This window comes from Callithrix jacchus, chromosome 12 (assembly GCF_049354715.1).
Source record: "Callithrix jacchus isolate 240 chromosome 12, calJac240_pri, whole genome shotgun sequence".
Lineage (NCBI taxonomy): Eukaryota > Metazoa > Chordata > Mammalia > Primates > Cebidae > Callithrix > Callithrix jacchus.
Window position 1 is genome coordinate 116,590,507 of NC_133513.1, and position 21,693 is coordinate 116,612,199.

The following is a 21,693-nucleotide window of genomic DNA, read 5'->3' on the forward strand; positions in this document are numbered from 1 at the left end:
GGTGGGGACACAGCCAAACCATATCATTCCACCCCTTGGTCTTCTCCAATCATATGTCCTCATATTTCAAAACCAATCATGCCTTTCCAACATTTCCCCAAAGTCTTAACTCATTTCAGCATTAACTCAGAAGTCCATAGTCCAAAGTTTCATTTGAGACAAGGCAAGTCCTTTCCACCTATAAGCCTATAAAATCAAAAGCAAGTTAGTTACTTCCTAGAAACAATGGGGATACAGGAAGGGGGAGCTGTACTCCCATTTGGAGGAGCTGCAGTACAGCTGTACTGCAGCTCCTCCAAATGGGGGAAAATTTCCAAGACAGTAGGGCTACAGGCCCCTTGCAAGTTCAAAATCCAGTGGGGCAGTCAAATCTTAAAGCTCCAAAATGATCTCTTTTGACACCATGTCTCATATCCATGTCATGCTGATTCAAGAAATGGGTTCCTATAGTCATGGACAGCTCTGTCTCTGTGACTTTACAGAGTACAGCCTTCCTCCTGGCTGCTTTCACAGGCTGCCATTGAGTGTCTGCGGCTTTTCCAGGTGTGCAATGCAAGCTGTCGGTGGATCTACCATTCTGGGGTCTGGAGGATGGTGGCCCTCTTCTCACAGCTCCACTAGGTGGTGCCTCAGTAGGAACTCTGTGTGGGGCTCCCACCCTACATTTCCTTTCTGCACTGCCCTAGCAGAGGTTCTTCGTGAGGGCCCTGCCCCTGCAGTAAACTTCTGCCTGGACATCCAGGTATTTCCATACATCCTCTGAAATCTAGATAGAGGATCCCTAACCTCAATTCTTGACTTCTGTGCACCCGTAGCACAGAAGCTGCAGAGGCTTGGGGCTTGCACCCTCTGAAACTATGGCCCAAGCTGTACTGTGGCCCCTTTTAGCCATGGCTAGAGTGGCTGAGATGCCATGGCACCAAGTCCCTAGGCTGCATACAACAGGGGGGCCCTGTACTGTATTCAGTACAGTAACATGCTGTACAGGTTGGTAGCCTAGGAGCACTAGGCACAAGTCTGTCTTACATAGCCTAGGTGTGTAGTAACACATCTAGCTTTGTGTGAGTTCACTCTATGATGTTTGCACAATGCTGTGTTTCTCAGAATGTATCTCCGTGCAAATCAGGACTATATTCACTTTGGGAGTTCAGAGGAATTTAGAAGGGATAACTGAGTCTACGCCTATAGTAGGAATCCCTTCTGTGACAGAAATGGAGGGGTCGTCTAGTTGTTAAACGTGTGAGCTGCAGAGTTGGACTAGCGGGGTTGAGTCTTGGCTTTGTCAGTTATTAGTCATTAGCCTTGGTTTTCCTCTTCTGAAATTGGTGATGGTATCAGTACATCCTTAGAAGAAGAAATGAGTCTACACCTGTCAAATAGGTAGCAAAGAGCTTGGAAAAAAGTAAACACTTAAGAGCAGGTCACCGTGTCCATCTCATTGTCACCTACCTCCAGCCTCTGCTTGAGAGATGGCTATCTCTGTTTTCACGGATGCTCATTCCTTAGTTTGGTAGCCTGAAGTCTTAGAACGTTATTCATTGATGCAGCTGCAATTTGTCTACATGAAAGTCATTGGTTCTTGTTCTGTCCTCTGAAATGACACAAGAATCAGGAAAATCTCTTTTCTGTAAGATGGTTTCTCAAATATTGAAAGTAGTTCTATAGTATGAATATTTGTGTCCCCCTAAAATTATATGCTGAAACCTAATACCCATTGTGCTTGTATTAAGAGGAGGGGCCTTTGAGAGGTGACTAGGTCATGCATGGGCTTATTGCCCTTATAAAAGAGACCTAGGGAAGCTCCCTTACCCTATTCTACCATGTAAGGACACAGTGGGAAGGTGCCATCAATAAGAAATAGGCCCTCACATGACACAGAATCTGCTAGCTCCTTGATCTTAGACTTCCCAACCTCCAGAACTGTGAGACATAAATGTGTGTTATTTATAAGCCACCAAGTTTATGGTGTTTTTGTTATAGCAGTCTGACCAGACTAAGACAGGTGGCTATTATGTCCCCAGGAAATCTCTTCTCTAGGTATAACTCTGTTTCCGGCCATCATTTCTCAGACGAATGATTTTGAGAGGTTTGGTCTTTGGTTTGAGTAAAACATTGGTCAGAACAATATCCTGCCCCTCGTTCCTCTGGAATTTAAAACTTGTGGATTTATCTTCAGCTGCCAACAGAACACATCGGCACACTGGGTATTCCTTGATGACCAGAATCTCTCCACAACAGAAAAGGAGGAAGTGTCAATTTTAGAATACAATGTAATGGACACACAGCCCATCTAATCCTCTGGGAATTCTAAATTCTACTTTTTGTATCATGTTTTACAGGTAATCAGAGAGCAACATGCCCAAATCACACTAATTTTTGCTCTTACAGGATTTTTTTCTATGTTATGTTGAAAATTCATTTCTCATTCATTTCATATGAAAGGAGTGCCATCAAATCTTGCTTGCTCTTTTTATAAAGTCATTTGTGCCAACTCTCTCTTGTCTTTGTCCCTATAGTTCCCCTGGGAATCTGTCTGTGACCATGAAGACCTCACACCATAAGAAGGGCCTATGCCCCAATGGCCCATGTCCCAGTTAGACTCCCTCACCTGACCATTAGAGAGCACCTTGACAGAGAACTGTCAGGGGCTGCCTATCCTTCTCTGTGTATTTGATGATCAAAGTAAAGTACTCTAGTTTGTATTAGTTTTTAAACATTTAAAGTTTTTCTAAGGGTAGCTTCAGGCAAAGGGAAAGGAAATGTTTTCATAGGTCTGCTGAGCATTTGGGGATTTTGAATTTCTTTAGAATTCGGAGACCTTAGCATTTTGTGGTATCCCATCCCCTTTGGGTCATTCTGTTACCCGGGTTCCCATTTGCTTTCCTCTGTGTAGCTAATTAAGCATTTAATGTGTTAATTGCATAGAGTTTAATAACAATATTAGGACAGGTGATGATGGCACCTGTATGTAGGGCTCCCTGTAGACAAGATGGCCTATTTGTTTTTGCAAAGACCAAACAACCCTAATTTTGAGAGTATCAAAATGAAATAAGAAGATATTTTTGCACACACAGTAAGGGAAAAGTAGAAGACGCTGGCAATCCCCAGCCAAGTCCAGTAGTCAAAGGATTTCCAGAAGGACTCTGACATTTTTCCCTAAGGAACCCATTGGCTGTGTTCCCTTAGGAATTCTAAATGCCTTAACTGAAATGTTTGTTAATGTTATAGAAAAGAAGTATTAGTTCATTTTTATGCTGCTGATAAAGACATACCTGAGTCTGGGCAATTTACAAAAGAAAAAGGTTTAATGGACTTACAGTTCCACATGGCTGGGGAGGCCTCACAATCATAGCAGAAGGCAAGGAAGAGAAAGTCATGTCTTGCATAGATGGCAGCAGCCAAAGAGAGAGCTTGTGTGGGAAACTTTCATTTGTAAACCATCAGATCTCGTAAGACTTATTCACTATCACGAGAACAGCACAGGAAGCACCAACCCCCATATTTCAGTTACCTCCCACTGGGATGTGGGAATTGTGGGAGTTGCAATTCAAGGTGAGATTTGGGTGGGGACACAGCCAAACCATATCAGAAATCCACAATTATTTGGATAGAGAACAACTCTCTGATACAGTGAAAAGGGAAGCCTTGGTAGGTACCCCCTGTTCAGCTCAGTTCCAGCTCCCTTGTGAGCCCCCACCCTGTTCACTCTCCCCCTCCTTGAGGACTCATTTGTCACCATTACATGGTGTCATGTTCGGTGATGAAGTGCATTCTCGCCCTTTGCCTTGGCAGCTGTGTGCAGGAACAGGCATGACCACAGAGGTGAGAGGGAGGCTGGGCTTCTCATTGCTTAAGGCTTATGAATCATGTCAGGCTGGTTGGTAACCTGAGCCCATCTCACCCCTTGCCCAGACCTCCATGACATTCCTTCCAACTTAATTTCAGCCTAAGGGATGCTTTTAAGAAGATTTTAGAGCACAAAAGCATCTCCTAGAAAGAATTGTAGTTGCATTAAAAACTAATTATCAGAGCTTAGGGGTATAGATCTGCTGCCGTATTTTACGTAGAGAGCAATTTATCTCCAGACCCTGAAATATCATTATATAATAGGTTAAGGATACCAACCCAGGGGATACTGGGAAGAAGGTAGTAAAACCACCAAACTCCTGGAAATGGTGAGCAACATGATTACGATGAAACAGCTCTGCCCTCCCACTACAGCAGTTTCTAATATAACACAATTTAAAATTGGCATATCCTCAATGAGCTCATGCATAAACGTGTGGGTAAGTGTGGTTTATCTGGGACCCCCAGGCTAAATGTAATATTTATCTTTGAAAGACTTGGCTTTTTTTGGCATAAAGAACTAGATGTTATAATGAGAAAAAAAAAAAATGAGATGTTTCCAAGTGTCCATAGGTGGATTAGAGGACTTGCGATGTACGGCACTGTGCCAAGTATTCACGTGTGTTATTTGAGTCTCACAGCAAACTAACAAAGGTGAATACTGTTGTTTATTGCTATTTTACAGTTGAGGAGTCTGTGAGAATCAGAATGTTTTTGGTTGAGGATAACAGGAAACAACTCCAGTTGGCTTAAACAAGAATTTATTTTATTTTATTTTAGATGGAGTTTTACTCTTGTTACCCAGGCTGGAGTGCAATGACGTGGTCTCAGCTCACTGCAACCTCCGCCTCCTGGGTTCAGGCAATTCTCCTGCCTCAGCCTCCCGAGTAGCTGGGATTACAGGCAAGCACCACCATGCCCAGCTATTTTTTTGTATTTTTGGTAGAGATGGGGTTTCACCATGTTGACCAGGATGGTCTCGAACAAGAATTTATTATTTCAAGTAACTCAAAGATCCAAAGTGAGTGGTAGACTTGAGTCAGAAATTCAACAGTGATATCATAGACCCAGTTTCTTTTTATGTCTCTGATTTTTCGAAGTGCCCACTTCATCCTACAGCTGATTCCTTTCATGGTTCCAAGATGGCTGCCAGAAGCTCCCAGGACACCATGCTTCCTTGCTCACATCCAGTGAGATGTCTTTGTCCCAACATTTTCTTTGAGTCCTGGGTTTCCTTCTGATTGGATTAGCTTAGGCCACATGGCTATGGTAGAATTAGTGACATGGTCTGGGTGATGGAATGAGTTGATTGGCTTAGTTTAGATCACTTATGCTACCCCTGGAGTGATGTCAGAGTCAGCATTTGATATGGCTTGGCTCTGTGTCCCCACCCAAATCTCATTTCAAATTGTAAACCCCATGTGTTGAGGAAGAGACTTGGTGGTAGGTGATTGGATCATGGGGATGGTTCTCCCATGCTGTTCTCAAAAGATCTGGTGGTTTTTAAGTGTGGCACTTCCCCCTCTTGCTTTTTCCTGCCACTATGTAAGACATGCCTTGCTTCCCCTTTGCCTTTCTCCACAGTTGTAAGTTTCCTGAGGCCTCCCCAGCCATGTGGAACTACGAGTCAATTAAATCTCCTTTCTTTATAAATTATCCAGTCTTGGGTAGTTTCTCAAATGGAAGCCCAGGGAATGGTTGCTGGAGACAATGCCAGATGTTTACTGGGGACAGGGACGTTAAGTAATTGGTCCATGATTCACACAGTTAATTAGTGACAGAGCCTGAATTTTGAACCCAGGTAGTCTTACTCAAGATCCCTTTCTCTGAGCTGTAGTCCTTCTAGATTCTCCAACTCCTAAATTCTTCTAATAAACATCTTACACATTTATCTTCTGGTTTCTTCACTAAGAATGTCACTCTGTACCTAAGTGGTACTAACTTTTGGCAAATGATAATTCCAGAAAACCATAGGATGTATCATTTTATGGTGTGAAGCGGAATTAAGGGGACTGGATTAAGAACTGAGACTTGGTTCCCCATTAACCTTGGACAGGTTTCTTACCTCTCAGAGCCTCTGTTATCCTCACTGGCAAATGAAGGGTGATGACTCTCCTTATGTATCTGGCTGTGTGGTTCCAGGGGTCAAGCAAGACCATGCTGTTTGAAGAGTCTGAAAAGCACTAAACATTTATGAGCACATCAATTATTATCACTATGCATAGGATTTTGATCTATTTTGTTCTAAATATGAGAACATGACAGTTTTTTTTAAATTTGTTAAATTTTATCTCTTTTTTCTCTCTCTCTTTCTATACACACATCTCATATATAGTATATATGTATATACTCGGTCTCTCTCTCTCTCTATATGTGTGTGTGTGTGTGTATATATATATACTTGTACACTAACTTAAAATAGAAGTTAAACATATACATATATATACATACACATGTGCATGTGTGTGTGTGTTTAACTTTTAAGTTAAGAGGTACAAGTGCAGGTTAGTTACATAGGTAAACTTGTGTCATGGGGGTTAGTTGTACAGATAATTTCATCACCCAGGTATTAAGTCTAGTACCCATTAGTTATTTTTTCAGATCCTCTTTCTCCTCCTGCCCTCCACCCTCTGTTATTCCCACCTATGTGTCTATGTGTTTTCATCATTTAGCTCCCACTTATAAGTGGGAACATACGGTATTTGGTTCTCTGTAACTGTGTTAGTTTGTTAAGGTTGATGGCTTCCAGCTCTATCCATGTCCCTTTAAATGACATGATCGTAGAGAACCTGACAATTACAGGGCCTCTTTTAAGCCTCAGACACACACTTCAATTCAACAAAGGTTTTCATTGATAATAGCTTGTCAATACCACCCAAATAGAAAATTAGTGGATCTTCAGCCCCCTCCCCTCCCCTCCTCTTCCCTCCCTTCCCCTCCTCTCCCCTCCTTTTTCTTCCCCTCCCCTCCCCTTCCCTTTTTTTTTTTTTGGTAGAGACAATGTCTCTCTATGTTGCCTAGTCTGGCCTCAAAACTGCTTGCCTCAAGCAATCCTCCTACCTTGTACTCCTAAAGTGCTAGGATTCCAGGTGTGAGCCCCACACTGGCCCTTCAGGTATGTTTCATGAAACCCATGCCAAGATGGCAGGATATGCATTCAGAAGAAGCTCTTAGCTGCCTCTTGTTGAGGTGAGATGATTATGTATGTTACATAGTCTACTTTTTATTAAGCTACAGCCTTATTAAAATAGCAAGTAGAAAATCCTGACCAGCTTCCTTTCGAGATTCAGTATACCTGTAAGGTACAAAAAAGCATATGGAAAGAGTAGAAATCAGATAGAACCTAGCTTGAGACTCCGGTCTCCCACGTGCCCGTTAATCTCCCTTCTCTGAGGAGTCAGAATGAGTGGAGGCAGGGAAATGAAGCCCACAGTTTCAACAAAATGAAGGAGACATCTAAAGATTTGATATTCATTCTCAATAAATGGTTTCAAGGATAACTTGTGCGCTTTTATGGATCACATGACCACCAGGCACAGGCATGTGCACAGGTTACTGCATTTGTCATTGTTTTTATGGGGTGGCTGCAGAAGTGAATCAGGCAGGGAGATCAATGGTATCCTTCTTTCCTTGCTTTATTTGACAATTATTTATTGAGTGCCTACTACTGCCAGGTAGTGTACTGAGTGCCAGAGATATGGCAATAAAGAAAACAGATAACGCCCTATGTCCTTTGGGAGGTTGCAGTCAAAAGAAAGACTTATACGTTACGTACCTCACTTCAATAAGGTGTTCGACCAGGCCTCCCTTGGAATCCCTGGAACCAGATGGAGACACCACAGTTGATTTATGATCATATTGGAAGACAGATGATTCATGGACTGGGTGGGTGAGGCCTCTGGACGTGTGCCAAGGGCTCTGACCTATTTCATCTAGGGCATTGGATGAGAGCAATGTGCCCCAGCTATACCTATCTTCATGCAGTTCCTTGAGGACACAAAGCTCCCCTCATCTCTGAGTTTTGCATATGCTCTTTCCCCTGCCTGCACCGTGACTTGCATCCCACTCAGCTACTTGTCCTCCACTTGCCCAACTCCTGATTGTCCTTCAAATGTCAGGTTACATGTTATTTTCTCTGGTGAACTTCCCCTGAGCTCTCAGGACTGTGTTAATTGTTCCTGCTAAATGTCTGCCTGTGTTATTTCAAAAGACCTGTCTTCAAGTTCAGAAATTCTTTCTTTTGCTTGATCTAGTCTGTTGTTGAAGCCCTCAATTGTGTTTTTTGTTTTGTTCATTAAATTCATCAGCTCTAAGATTTCGTTTTTTTAAATTATATCTCTTTGTTGAATTTCTCATTCAAATCATAAATTGTTCTCCCAATTCTGTTGAATAGTCTATCTGTACTCTCTTGTATCTCACTGAGTTTCCTTAAGATTATTATTTTGAGTTTCTTTTCTGGCATTTGTATATTTCCTTATGATTGGCACCTGTTACTGGAGAATTATTGTGTTCTTTGGAACTGTCATGTTTTCTTGCTTTTTCCTGTTTGGTGTGTTCCCACACTGATTTCTACATATCTGGTGGGACAGTCACTCTTCTGATTTTATAGAGTAGGGAAAGACTTACTCATAGGCCTTGAGATGTCAGTATGGTGGGGTGTGTTGGCCTTGGTTCTAGGTGGGTGCGGTAGTGTAGTCTCCATATAGTTTCTTATGCTGTGGTCCATGCTAGTGACATTTGTGAGTATCTCAGGGGACTAGGCTGAGAGAGCTTATGGTGATAGTGGTGCAGCTTTTCTGGGAGTAGACTCACCAGGCTGTTGCTCAGATCAGGAGCATGTGCATGGACGCAGTGGGTAGGCCAATTAGGGGTCTGGCTTGCTGGGATTGGGGACATGGGACTGTTACTCTCGCTGGGGACATGAGTTGTGTAGTTGCTAGGCCAGTCTGGGGTGTGTTTGCTGGGGGTGGCCTAAGAGGCTGTTTCTGAGGCCCTGAGAATGGGTATATAGCTGCTTTGCCAGCCTGGTGGCATGTCAGCTTCCTGGTGCCTCAAGGACCCTTCCCTCTCGGTGGAGGCTTCGGCCAGCTCAAGGATAGGTTCACCCTGGCCAGGACTGCCAGACTGTTCCTCCAGTTGTAAGTCCAGGAAGTAGGGATTCATTTCCCTGCTGAACAAGACCAGGAGTCACAGCTGATCCTGAGTTTAGGCTCCATGCAGTTGAGGTAGTGGCATTCAGCCACTTGTGTGGGCTTTTGTGAATGAAGATGGAGCCTTAGTGCTGGATAAGTGCAGTGGCTACTGATCCCCAGGGGAGGGCACACTTCAGAGTGGCTCTGGACTCAAGAGAGGGCTGCGCTGCTGCAGCTGGGCTCACAGTGGGTGGGTGGGAGGTGCGGAGTGCACACTTTCCGCTCCTAATCTGGAGCAACGCAGCTGCACTTTCTTGGCAATGCTCCAAACTGTACTCGGGGCTTGCAAAGACTGTGGGATTCTCCTATAGTTAGGATGGCAGGCATCTGTGGTGGCAATGGGGGCTGGTGGGGTTCTTCTACTTACTTTTCCCTGCAAAGGAAGCTCCTTCTGTCTCTGGGCTGATCTGAGGCAGGTGCTGTTGCGGGTGATGGTGTGAAGATGGAGCTGCCAGGTGCCTCCGTGCTGCCCTCCTGGGCTTTCAGTCACCACAGTGTCTCTTCCCCACTGCACTTCAGCATTCTGCCTCTGACACTCCAGTCAAATCTTAGCTTTTATTCATTGCCTTGGTTCTTTTTTGTGGGGTTTCAGGGCTGGGACAAGCATCGAGCATCTCTAATCAGCCATCTTCCTCCTGCCCTGTTTTGCAACCATTGTTCTCTGCTGGTTTTCTTCCTAGCTCTTGGGTCGTCCATCTCAACCTCCTTCTCTCAGGAAGAGAGTCCACTGTCAATTGGCATTTGCTGGTGGACTCCTGAGCATCAATTATCCTTTCTCCTCTCATCAACTTTAATTTCTTTGAATGATTCTTGTGGTTCGGGAGAAGCCGATACCACCCCATGTTCTGAGGGTGAAGCCTGTAGCCTGGGTTAAGCAAATCAGCACATTTCATGCCCCCAGCCGGGGAAACTGCTTCATAGGTGGGTGTCCATTGAGCCAATTCAAATGAGAGGTAACTCTGGACTTGGGCTGGCCCAGAGACCCTCTTTTTTTGAGGAAGGATGTGGCTCTGGGGGTTGTGTTAAGATGACTACATGGGCATGGTGGTGTGTGCTTGTAAGTCCAGACACCTGGGAGGCTGAAGTGGGAGGATTGCTTGAGTGCCCTTGTTTGAGGCCAGCCTGGGCAACATAGTGAGACCATGTCTCAAAGAAAAAGAGAAAAAGATGAAGACTACTCTCAGGAAAGCTAAGCAGAGAAATGGAAAGAAAATAGGTTCCTGTAGATATGGCTAAGTCCCTGATTAAGCCTTGGCACAGTCCGAGATTATCTCTGGACTTTCCAATTTCATAGACTTATTTTATTGTTTGAATTGACTATTGTGTTATTTGCAACCAAAAGCATCCTTACTGACACACGTTTTCTTCCCATCCCTGGGGGCTGCTGCTCTGCGGAGAGTTAATGTCATTTCCATGCTTGCCCTGGGCACTTTGGTTTTCTTCTGTGACTTAGCTTTCCTTGGTGTGTCTCCAGCTCTCACGTCTCTCTTGCATTCTCTATCTGTAGAACCGGATGCCTGCTGGACATTTCCACCTGGGTGTCTGGGTAGCACCACAATCCTAACGTGTCCAGGACGAGCAGAACTCATCTCCACCTTTTAAGCTGCTTTTCTTCTTATCTTCTCTCCCTTGCTTGTTGAATTGGCGTTCCCATCATCCTGATTTTACTAGCTAAAGCCCAGGCAAGTTCTTATCCTCTCCTTCTCTCTCACTTCTCCCACTGCCCATCAATTTATTCATGTATTCCAGTTAATTCTTTCCCCCTAGTTAACTCTCAAAAGGACCTGCCATTATCCACGGTCACTGCTATCACTCCAGTCACAGCACCACCATACCAATGTGAACTTTCTCCATTCCCCTATTTCTAATCTTGCCCATCCACTCAAGAGCCAGAGGGATCCTTCCAAAATAAGGTCCTTCATCTGCTTAAAACCTTTAGTGACTCTTTACCATCCGGAGAATCGGCAACGCTCCTCATAATGTGGCCCAGACCCAGCTCAGGGCTGCTTTCCCACTTTCCCTCCCATATTGTGGCTCTACTTATGATTCACTTGGTTGGAAGCCATCCTGCTCTCCATGACATCTGCACCTGGGTCTTTGCATATGCTGTGCCCTTTTCTTGAAATATCCTCCTTAACCTCCCTTCCTTTTCTCTTCTTGGCTATCACGTGTTTGACCTTCAGGACTCAACTTAGGGGGCTACTTTCTTCTGGAGGCATCTACGAATCCCTGTTCCAAACTCATACCAGGTGATATCAGCTCAGACTGGCTTACAGAGGTAGGTGAGAACAAATACTAGGCACCTATCTCTTCCCAGCTCCAAGTTCAGCTATCTCACCTTGATAGCTTAAAATCAGAACAGTGGAAGTATTTACACCACCGAAATCTGCAAATGCTGCAAATCAGGGTGTTTTTGTTTGTTGATTTGGTTTTTCCCAGAGAGGTACTTTACCGCCATACCAGTGGGCATAATTGCCTGCTGACTTTCCCACTTTCCTCTCTAACTGGTAAGACCCTTCGGGGGCAGCCTCAGCAGCCCACCCACCCTCTGTCCCCAGTCTCTGCACAGTGCTTGACCCACAGTATGATGCAGGTGTTCAGGATGATGTCGGCATGCCACCCTCCAATTCCCTTGTGAGTCTACCACACAGAAGCTAAAAGTTGGCATTTTCCTCCTCCAGATTGTGAAGACTGGAAGTTATTTCTGAGAAAACATGATATTCTAACAGTCTGGAATCCTTTGGTGTTCCCTGGGGTGGAATTTTATCTGCTGGTGCACTCCATTCCTATTGCCATCATATGGTCCAACTTTCCAAAGGAGATATATTTCCATTCATTTCAATTTAGAGTAAATACTTTACCATCCTCAGAGATGTGTAACTCGATCAGAAACAAAGGAAGTTAACAGAAAGGATATTAATTAAACATCCACCCAGGATTGGTGTTTTCTCAAGAGGCAGTGTATTCTTATGGAAATCAGTTTGTTTCTTTTTTTTTTTTTTTTAATTTTTTATTGGATTTTAGGTTTTGGGGTACATGAGCAGAGCATGCAAGACAGTTGCGTAGGTACACACATGGCAGTGTGCTTTGCTTTTCTTCTCCCCTTCACCCACATTTGGCATTTCTCCCCAGGCTATCCCTCCCCACCTCCCCCTCCCACTGGTCCTCCCCTTTTCTCCCCAATAGACCCCAGTGTTTAGTACTCCCCTTTCTGTGTCCATGTGTTCTCATTTTTCATCACCCACCTATGAGTGAGAATATACGGTGTTTCATTTTCTGTTCTTGTGTCAGTTTGCTGAGGATGATGTTCTCCAGATTCATCCATGTCCCCACAAACGACACAAACTCATCATTTCTGATTGCTGCATAATGTTCCATGGTGTATATGTGCCACATTTTTCCAATCCAGTCTATTATCAATGGGCATTTGGGTTGATTTCAGGTCTTTGCTATTGTAAACAGTGCTGCAATGAACATTCGTGTACATGTGTCCTTATAGTAGAACGATTTATAGTCTTTTGGATATATACCCAGTAATGGGATTGCTGGGTCAAATGGAATTTCTATTTCTAAGGCCTTGAGGAATCGCCACACTGTCTTCCACAATGGTTGAACTAATTTACACTCCCACCAACAGTGTAGAAGTGTTCCTTTTTCTCCACATCCTCTCCAGCATCTGTTGTCTCCAGATTTTTTAATGATCGCCATTCTAACTGGCGTGAGATGGTATCTCAATGTGGTTTTGATTTGCGTCTCTCTGATGACCAGTGACGATGAGCATTTTTTCATATGATTGTTGGCCTCATATATGTCTTCTTTCGTAAAGTATCTGTTCATATCCTTTGCCCACTTTTGAATGGGCTTGTTTGTTTTTTTCCTGTAAATCTGTTTGAGTTCTTTGTAAATTCTGGATATCAGCCCTTTGTCAGATGGGTAGACTGCGAAAATTTTTTCCCATTCTCTTGGTTGCCGATCCACTCTAGTGACTGTTTCTTTTGCCGTGCAGAAGCTGTGGAGTTTCATTAGGTCCCATTTGTCTATTTTGGCTTTTGTTGCCAATGCTTTTGGTGTTTTGTTCATGAAGTCCTTGCCTACTCCTATGTCCTGGATAGTTTTGCCTAGATTTCCTTCTAGGGTTTTTATGGTGCCAGGTCTTATGTTTAAGTCTTTAATCCATCTGGAGTTAATTTTAGTGTAAGGTGTCAGGAAGGGGTCCAGTTTCTGCTTTCTGCACATGGCTAGCCAGTTTTCCCAACACCATTTGTTAAACATGGAATCCTTTCCCCATTGCTTTTGTCAGGTTTATCAAAGATTGTATAGTTGTATGTATGTTGTGTTGCCTCCGGTGCCTCTGTTTTGTTCCATTGGTCTATATCTCTGTTTTGGTACCAGTACCATGCTGTTTTGATTACTGTAGCCTTGTAGTATAGTTTGAAATCCGGTAGTGTGGTGCCCCCCGCTGTGTTCTTTTTGCTTAGAATTGACTTGGCTATGCGGGCTCTCTTTTGGTTCCATATGAAGTTCAAGGTGGTTTTTTCCAGTTCTGTGAAGAAAGTCAATGGTAGCCTGATGGGGATAGCGTTGATTCTGTAAATTACTTTGGGCAGTATAGCCATTTTCACGATATTAATTCTTCCTAACCATGAACATGGAATGTTTCTCCATCTGTTTGTGTCCTCTCTGATTTCATTGAGCAGTGGTTTGTAGTTCTCCTTGAAGAGGTCTCTTACGTTCCTTGTGAGTTGTATTCCAAGGTATTTTATTCTTTTTGTAGCAATTGCGAATGGCAGTTCGTTCTTGATTTGGCTTTCTTTAAGTCTGTTATTGGTGTAGACGAATGCTTGTGATTTTTGCACATTGATTTTATATCCTGAGACTTTGCTGAAGTTGCTTATCAGTTTCAGGAGTTTTTGGGCTGAGGCAATGGGGTCTTCTAGGTATACTATCATGTCGTCTGCAAATAGAGACAATTTGGCTTCCACCTTTCCTATTTGAATACCCTTTATTTCTTTTTCTTGCCTGATTGCTCTGGCTAGAACTTCCAGTACTATACTGAATAGGAGTGGTGAAAGAGGGCATCCTTGGCTAGTGCCAGATTTCAAAGGGAATGCTTCCAGTTTTTGCCCATTCAGTATGATATTGGCTGTTGGTTTGTCATAAATAGCTTTTATTACTTTGAGATATGTTCCATCGATACCGAGTTTATTGAAGGTTTTTAGCATAAAGGGCTGTTGAATTTTGTCAAATGCCTTCTCTGCGTCAATTGAGATAATCATGTGGTTTTTGTTTTTGGTTCTGTTTATGTGGTGAATTACATTGATAGACTTGCGTATGTTGAACCAGCCTTGCATCCCCGGGATGAATCCTACTTGATCATGATGAATAAGTTTTTTGATTTGCTGTTGCAATCGGCTTGCCAATATTTTATTGAAGATTTTTGCATCTATGTTCATCATGGATATTGGACTGCAGTTTTCTTTTCTTGTTGGGTCTCTGCCGGGTTTTGGTATCAGAATGATGTTGGTCTCATAAAATGATTTGGGAAGGATTCCCTCTTTTTGGATTGTTTGAAATAGTTTTAGAAGGAATGGTACCAGCTCCTCCTTGTGTGTCTGGTAGAATTCGGCTGTGAACCCGTCTGGACCTGGGCTTTTTTTGTGTGGTAGGCTCTTAATTGCTGCCTCAACTTCAGACCTTGTTATTGGTCTATTCATAGTTTCAGCTTCCTCCTGGTTTAGGCTTGGGAGGACACAGGAGTCCAGGAATTTATCCATTTCTTCCAGGTTTACTAGTTTATGCACATAGAGTTGTTTGTAATATTCTCTGATGATGGTCTGGATTTCTGTGGAATCTGTGGTGATTTCCCCTTTATCATTTTTTATTGCATCTATTTGGTTGTTCTCTCTTTTATTTTTAATCAATCTGGCTAGTGGTCTATTTTGTTGATCTTTTCAAAAAACCAGCTCTTGGATTTATTGATTTTTTGAAGGGTTTTTCGTGTCTCAATCTCCTTCAGCTCAGCTCTGATCTTAGTTATTTCTTGTCTTCTGCTGGGTTTTGAGTTTTTTTGATCTTGCTCCTCTAGCTCTTTCAATTTTGACGATAGGGTGTCAATTTTGGATCTCTCCATTCTCCTCATATGGGCACTTATTGCTATATACTTTCCTCTAGAGACTGCTTTAAATGTGTCCCAGAGGTTCTGGCATGTTGTGTCTTCATTCTCATTGGTTTCAAAGAACTTCTTTATTTCTGCCTTCATTTCATTGTTTACCCAGTCAACATTCAAGAGCCAGTTGTTCAGTTTCCATGAAGCTGTGCGGTTCTGGGTCGGTTTCTGAATTCTGAGTTCTAACTTGATTGCACTATGGTCTGAGAGGCTGTTTGTTATGATTTCAGTTGTTTTGCATTTGTTGAGCACTGCTTTACTTCCAATTATGTGGTCAATTTTAGAGTAGGTGTGATGTGGTGCTGAGAAGAATGTGTATTCTGTGGATTTGGGGTGGAGAGTTCTGTAAATGTCTATCAGGTTTGCTTGCTCCAGGTCTGAGTTCAAGCCCTGGATATCCTTGTTGATTTTCTGTCTGGTTGATCTGTCTAGTATTGACAGTGGAGTGTTAAAGTCTCCCATTATTATTGTGTGGGAGTCTAAGTCCTTTTGTAAGTCGTTAAGAACTTGCCTTATGTATCTGGGTGCTCCTGCATTGGGTCCATATATGTTTAGTATCGTTAGCTCTTCTTGTTGTATTAATCCTTTTACCATTATGTAATGGCCTTCTTTGTCTCTTTTGATCTTTGTTGCTTTAAAGTCTATTTTATCAGAGATGAGAATTGCAACTCCTGCTTTTTTTTGCTTTCCGTTTGCTTAGTAAATCTTCCTCCATCCCTTTATTTTGAGCCTTTGTGTATCCTTGCATGTGAGATGGGTTTCCTGTATACAGCACACTGATGGGTTTTGGATTTTTATCCAACTTGCCAGTCTGTGTCTTTTGATTGGTGCATTTAGTCCATTTCCATTTAGGGTTAATATTGTTATTTGTGAATTTGATACTGCCATTTTGATGCTAGCTGGCTGTTTTGCCCGTTAGTTGTTGTAGATTCTTCATTATGTTGATGCTCTTTAGCATTTAGTGTGATTTTTTAATGGCTGGTACTGGTTGTTCCTTTCTATGTGTAGTGCCTCTTTCAGGAGCTCTTGTAAAGCAGGCCTGGTGGTGACAAAATCTCTGAGTACTTGCTTGTTCACAAAGGATTTTATTTTTCCTTCACTTCTGAAGCTCAGTTTGGCTGGATATGAAATTCTGGGTTGAAAGTTCTTTTCTTTAAGAATGTTGAATATTGGCCCCCACTCTCTTCTGGCTTGTAGTGTTTCTGCCGAGAGATCTGCTGTGAGTCTGATGGGCTTCCCTTTGTGGGTGACCCGACCTTTCTCTCTGGCTGCCCTTAGTATTCTCTCCTTTATTTCAACCCTGTTGAATCTAATGATTATGTGCCTTGGGGTTGCTCTTCTTGCGGAATATCTTTGTGGTGTTCTCTGTATTTCCTGCAATTGAGTGTTGGCCTGTCTTGCTAGGTGGGGGAAGTTTTCCTGGATGATGTCCTGAAGAGTATTTTCCAGCTTGGATTCATTCTCTTCGTCCCCTTCTGGTACACCTATCAAACGTAGGTTAGGTCTTTTCGCATAGTCCCACATTTCTTGGAGACTTTGTTCATTCCTTTTTGCGCTTTTTTCTCTAATCTTGGTTTCTCGTTTTATTTCATTGAGTTGGTCTTCGACTTCAGATATTCTTTCTTCTGCTTGGTCGATTCGGCTATTGAAACTTGTGCATGCTTCGCAAAGTTCTCGTATTGTGTTTTTCAGCTCCTTTAATTCATTCATATTCCTCTCTAAGTTATCCATTCTTGTTATCATTTCCTCGAATCTTTTTTCAAATCTTTTTTCAAGGTTCTTAGTTTCTTTGCATTGATTTAATACATGATCTTTTAGCTCACCAAAGTTTCTCATTATCCATCTTCTGAAGTCTAATTCCGTCATTTCATCACAGTCATTCTCCGTCCAGCTTTGTTCCCTTGTTGGGGAGGAGTTTTGGTCCTTTCTAGGAGGCGAGGTGTTCTGGTTTCGGGTGTTTTCCTCCTTTTTGCGCTGGTTTCTTCCCATCTTTGTGGATTTGTCCGCTGGTCGTCTGCGTAGTTGCTGACTTTTCGATTGGGTCTCTCTCCGCGGACACAACGAGAGCTCCAATCCTGGGTTGTTCTCACAGCGCCATCTTGAGTCCCCCTCAGTTTGTTTCTTTTTATAGGCAGGTCCCACCATGGACTTGGGTGGCCATCTGAATGGTGTGTACTCTCTTGCTTCTCAGGAATGACATCTGTCCTCCTGTGATTCCAACGACACTTTAAGGGGTAAACTTACCACCTAAAATGTGCTAAAACAATAAATTCAGCTTATTGGCTAAAATAATTTGAAATCTTGGTTTAATGACTCTCAAGACTGTATAAATTGGATAGTTACCTATTACTGAGCACATACTATGTGCCACACAGTACTAGGGGCCACAGATTTAATTTAATAAGATAATATTTTCTTAAGGGAACTTGGGGTCTAGTCCAAGAGGCGACACACATAAGCATCTGCTATTTCAGAGAGTGGCAAGTACTTATAAAGGAGCTCCCTGTAAATGAAGTTCAAGGAAGCTGTGGATGTTAATTCACTCAGCACGTATTTGTTGAATGCCCTTCATGTACCAGGCTCGGTGCTGGGCTCCAGGGATCTGGTGCTGGACTCACAGTTGAGAGAAGAGGCAGGGAAGTAAATAATTACAGAATAGACTGGTCAATGCTATAATAGAGGTACAGATTCAGTGCTCTGAGAAGTAACTACAGTAAGATTCCTGGAAATCAAGGAAACCCTCTCAGGGGAGGTGACCTTAGACTTCTGGTTTGAATAGTTGTCTAGGAAAGAGAGAGGAAAGAAGAAAGAACCTTCTAAGTGAGTGAGCAGCAGACCCAGAGTGTGGAGGGAAGACCGCATGTGGAATGTGGGAACTGTGCTGGCCTCGGGGGCAGTGACTAAGCTGCCTGGAAGACATTCTGATGGGCTCCTGTCCCCAGGATGCCCAGGAGGTACAGCCTGTGAAGCCTCCATGTTCCTGCATCATCATCATCATTATCATCACGATTGTCATCGAAGGCCAGAGAGGGATCTCCAGGGGGATCTTGTGAGTCCTAGTTCTACTGATCTCAGCTGGCATAACTTTTGCTCTTGGTCCTTTGGATGGGCCACCTGGAGTTTATCTGGCTGCATGTACCACCCGTGATTTTACGCATCCATCAGCTAAATCAAAGACGCAGATACAAAGTTGAGAGCCAGGGCATGTCAGGTGGATTTGTGACACTCTCTGGAGGACTCTGGGCACCCTAAATGAATGAATGATTTTTGTTCAAGCCATAAATATAATCTTTTTCAGTGACAGCTATTCCTAGAATCTCTCACCAGTGTGGGCTGGCTGGTTATTGAGCTGAATGGTTTTTGGAGAAACTTGCTGAGATATCTGAGGGTATGAGGGCAGCTTTGGGGCCTGGAAGGCTGGCTTGCTCACACGAACCCAAGACTGGTGCTCGGGGCAGTAGATGGACAGGGTGGTGGAGAAAACTGACTCCATTTTAAGCCAAAGGTGAGTATAGCCTGAGCCTGTTTAATCAAGAAATATTTATTTAGAACCTACTGCATATCAAGTTCTGATCCAGGTTGTGATGATCCAAAGGTCACTAAGACATGAGCCAGCCCCCAAGGCACTTGCTATCTAAATGGCTACAGTTTATATAATCTTGGTGGTCCTGGGCTCTGAAACCATGCTTTTCCAAGTTCAAGCCCTGGCCCTGTCATTTACTGTGTGATCTTAGGTGAGTTACTGAACCTTTCTGTGTTACAGTCTCTTCAGCTGCAAAGCAGGGACAATGATAGTAGGTTTGCTGTGAGGATTAAATGAACTAATGTGTGTGTATGAAGAGCTTGGCGTGGGGCCTGTTTTGTAGCTAGTGCTCACTAAGGGCCTAACGTTATTTCTATTTCAGGAAATAAGAGCCCCTGTCTTCATAAATCCTGGAGATAAGGACTCTCTCCAGTGCAGCTATAATGGGAACGTTTCACACGGGCTCTCACTTCACTACTGCAGTCACGTTTTTGGGGCTTAGAATGGACAGAGACTGGAAAGCAGAATGCTGGTCCTATTTGAATTCCATCTGGGAAAGCTCTGTGCTTATTTAAGATTTCATTTTATCATTGGGTATGACTTGCTGTAGTCCATAAGCTAAATATTATGATCTCCCTTTTACAGGTGATGACCTAGAGAAAACCTATTGAAGAATGTCCCTTAAAAGACTCTTGTTTTCCATATCAAAGCCATCCTAAAGTGGGTTATCAGGGCACATATTTGGAGTGTTTTCTGCTTTTGTGCTCATCTGGATCTCCCCCACATTTCTCCCTGGTGAGGAGGAGCCTCTGGACTATTGTCATGGACATTGGTGAGTCCAGCCACAGTGTGGTCTCAGTCCAGGGCCTGGAACCAAAGGTTAATAGGCAGAGGGTGAGTCAGTGTGGAGTCTCCTGCCTGGCAGGCTGGGAGACACACGTAGAGATTACTGTCCACTCTGGGCACTCTCACTGATTTTGATGAGTGTTTATAGAACAGGCCTTGCTAAGCATGACTTACCTTTCTTCAATCATAAGTTTCCCTACAATTTTGTTATTTACCTCAGTCTGACCATCAAAACCGAGGGCAAAATACTCTCCCAATGTATTGGCTGTCTGTTGCTGCATAACTATACGAATAGGCTTAAATCAACAATGAATGTTCCTTATGTCTCACGGTTTCTGTGGGTCAGGAATTTGGGAGCTGTTTGGCTGAGTGATTCTGGCTCAGGGGCTCTTATGAGTTGCAGTAGAGAGGTCTTCTCGGGCTGCTGTCATCTGGAAGCTCTACAGGGCCCCACTTCCAAAATGGCTTACATGAGACTGGCAGGATATTGTTGGCTGTTGGCAGGAGACCTCAGGTTCTCCCCAGGTGCACTTCTCCATAGCGCTGCTTAGGGTCCTCACAACGTGGCACCCAAGGGCAAGGTGGGAGCCGCCATGTCTTTTTTGGTCTAGCCTTGAAAGTCACACGCTATTTTTTTGCAATATCCTATTATGCCAGTCTCATTCAGTGTGGACAAAGATTACATGAGGACATGAATACCAGGAGGCAAGAGTTCACTGAGGACCACCTTGGAGGCTGGTTACCACACACCCAAGAAAGTGTGTGTTTATCTAGTCCACAAGAATCCAAACAACAGGACTGAAGGGCATCTCATGACTTAAGAAAGAAAACTGTCTTAGAGAGTAGGTAAAATTGCTTCTGTAGTACTTGCCCGTGTGAAGTGTATGCAAATGCAATGTAGCCCATGTGACAGTGGCTATGAATGGCTAAAAGGGTGACATCCTGAGCAGCTGGGGCCAGAGAGGGGACTTAGCAGCACTGTGAAGGAAATATGGCCAGGAGATTAATCTGTTGATCAATAAATAAATAAGTTAATTAATTAATGGGAGTTCTATTTCCAGCCTGGACCCAGGCAAGAAGTTCGCCTCTGACAAATAGCATAAAGAGTCATATGGTGTGTCCTATAGCAGGAAGCAGCAGCAGATAGACACAGCAGCCAGAGACAAAAAGGCAGCCTCATAAAAATACCCAGCTGGGACATGTATATTATATTACACATAATATTTTTCTAATGTACTCATTTAAAGTTTAAAGTGTGCTATAAATATGTACATTGTATGTTGCATCATGATTTGGTACTTGAAGGATCTCTGCAAGGGCACACAACAGATAATGAGACTTTTCTGCCCTTAGAAAAAGAGACCTTCGCCCCAGAGACCATCGATGGATGAGCACAGAGTGGAATGAGCAATGCAGTTTCCACTTACTAGGGACCAACTAGCAAAGGGCCAACTCGCCTGCATCAGAAAAGAGCTCATTTTGTAGAGTTCTTCCTGCCCAAATGGCTTCATCAGCACCACGGTGAGGAGCACTTAGGCATCAGTAATAGGAGTGCTGCCTGTCATTTGCAGTTGTCATGTACCATCTGGCTCAGGACCTCTCATTCACAATGTGGGGATGTCGTCATTCTCAACAAATCCTCTTGTTGCCTTCAGAAAGCCCCAAGTTAATAAAACCTTTTTCAGGTCTTATTATAAATGTATGCACGAACCAAAGTCCACTTCTGACTATTGGAGACATGTGGGCTCAGGATTAGCTAGCTATTTTGACGTTCACCCAATTCCAAAGGTTTTTTTTTTTTCTTCCATATTTTACTCATGAATTTGTTACTATTTTGTTGTTGTTGTTGTTAGGGTCTGTCTCTGTTGCCCAGGTTGGAGTGCAGTGTGTGTTGAGATGGGGTCTTACTATGTTGCCCAGGCTAGTCTCAAACTCCTGGCCTCAAGAAATCCTTCCACCTTGGCCTCCCAAATTGTTGGGATTCTAGGTGTGAACCACTGTGTCTGGTTACTATACATATTTGAACATAGTAAAATCATAATTCTTTAAAAATCTTCTGTGATTCCAGTTTTAGTAGAAAGACTGCTCTTGACTCCAGTAATTGAGGTTTCGAACAGTAA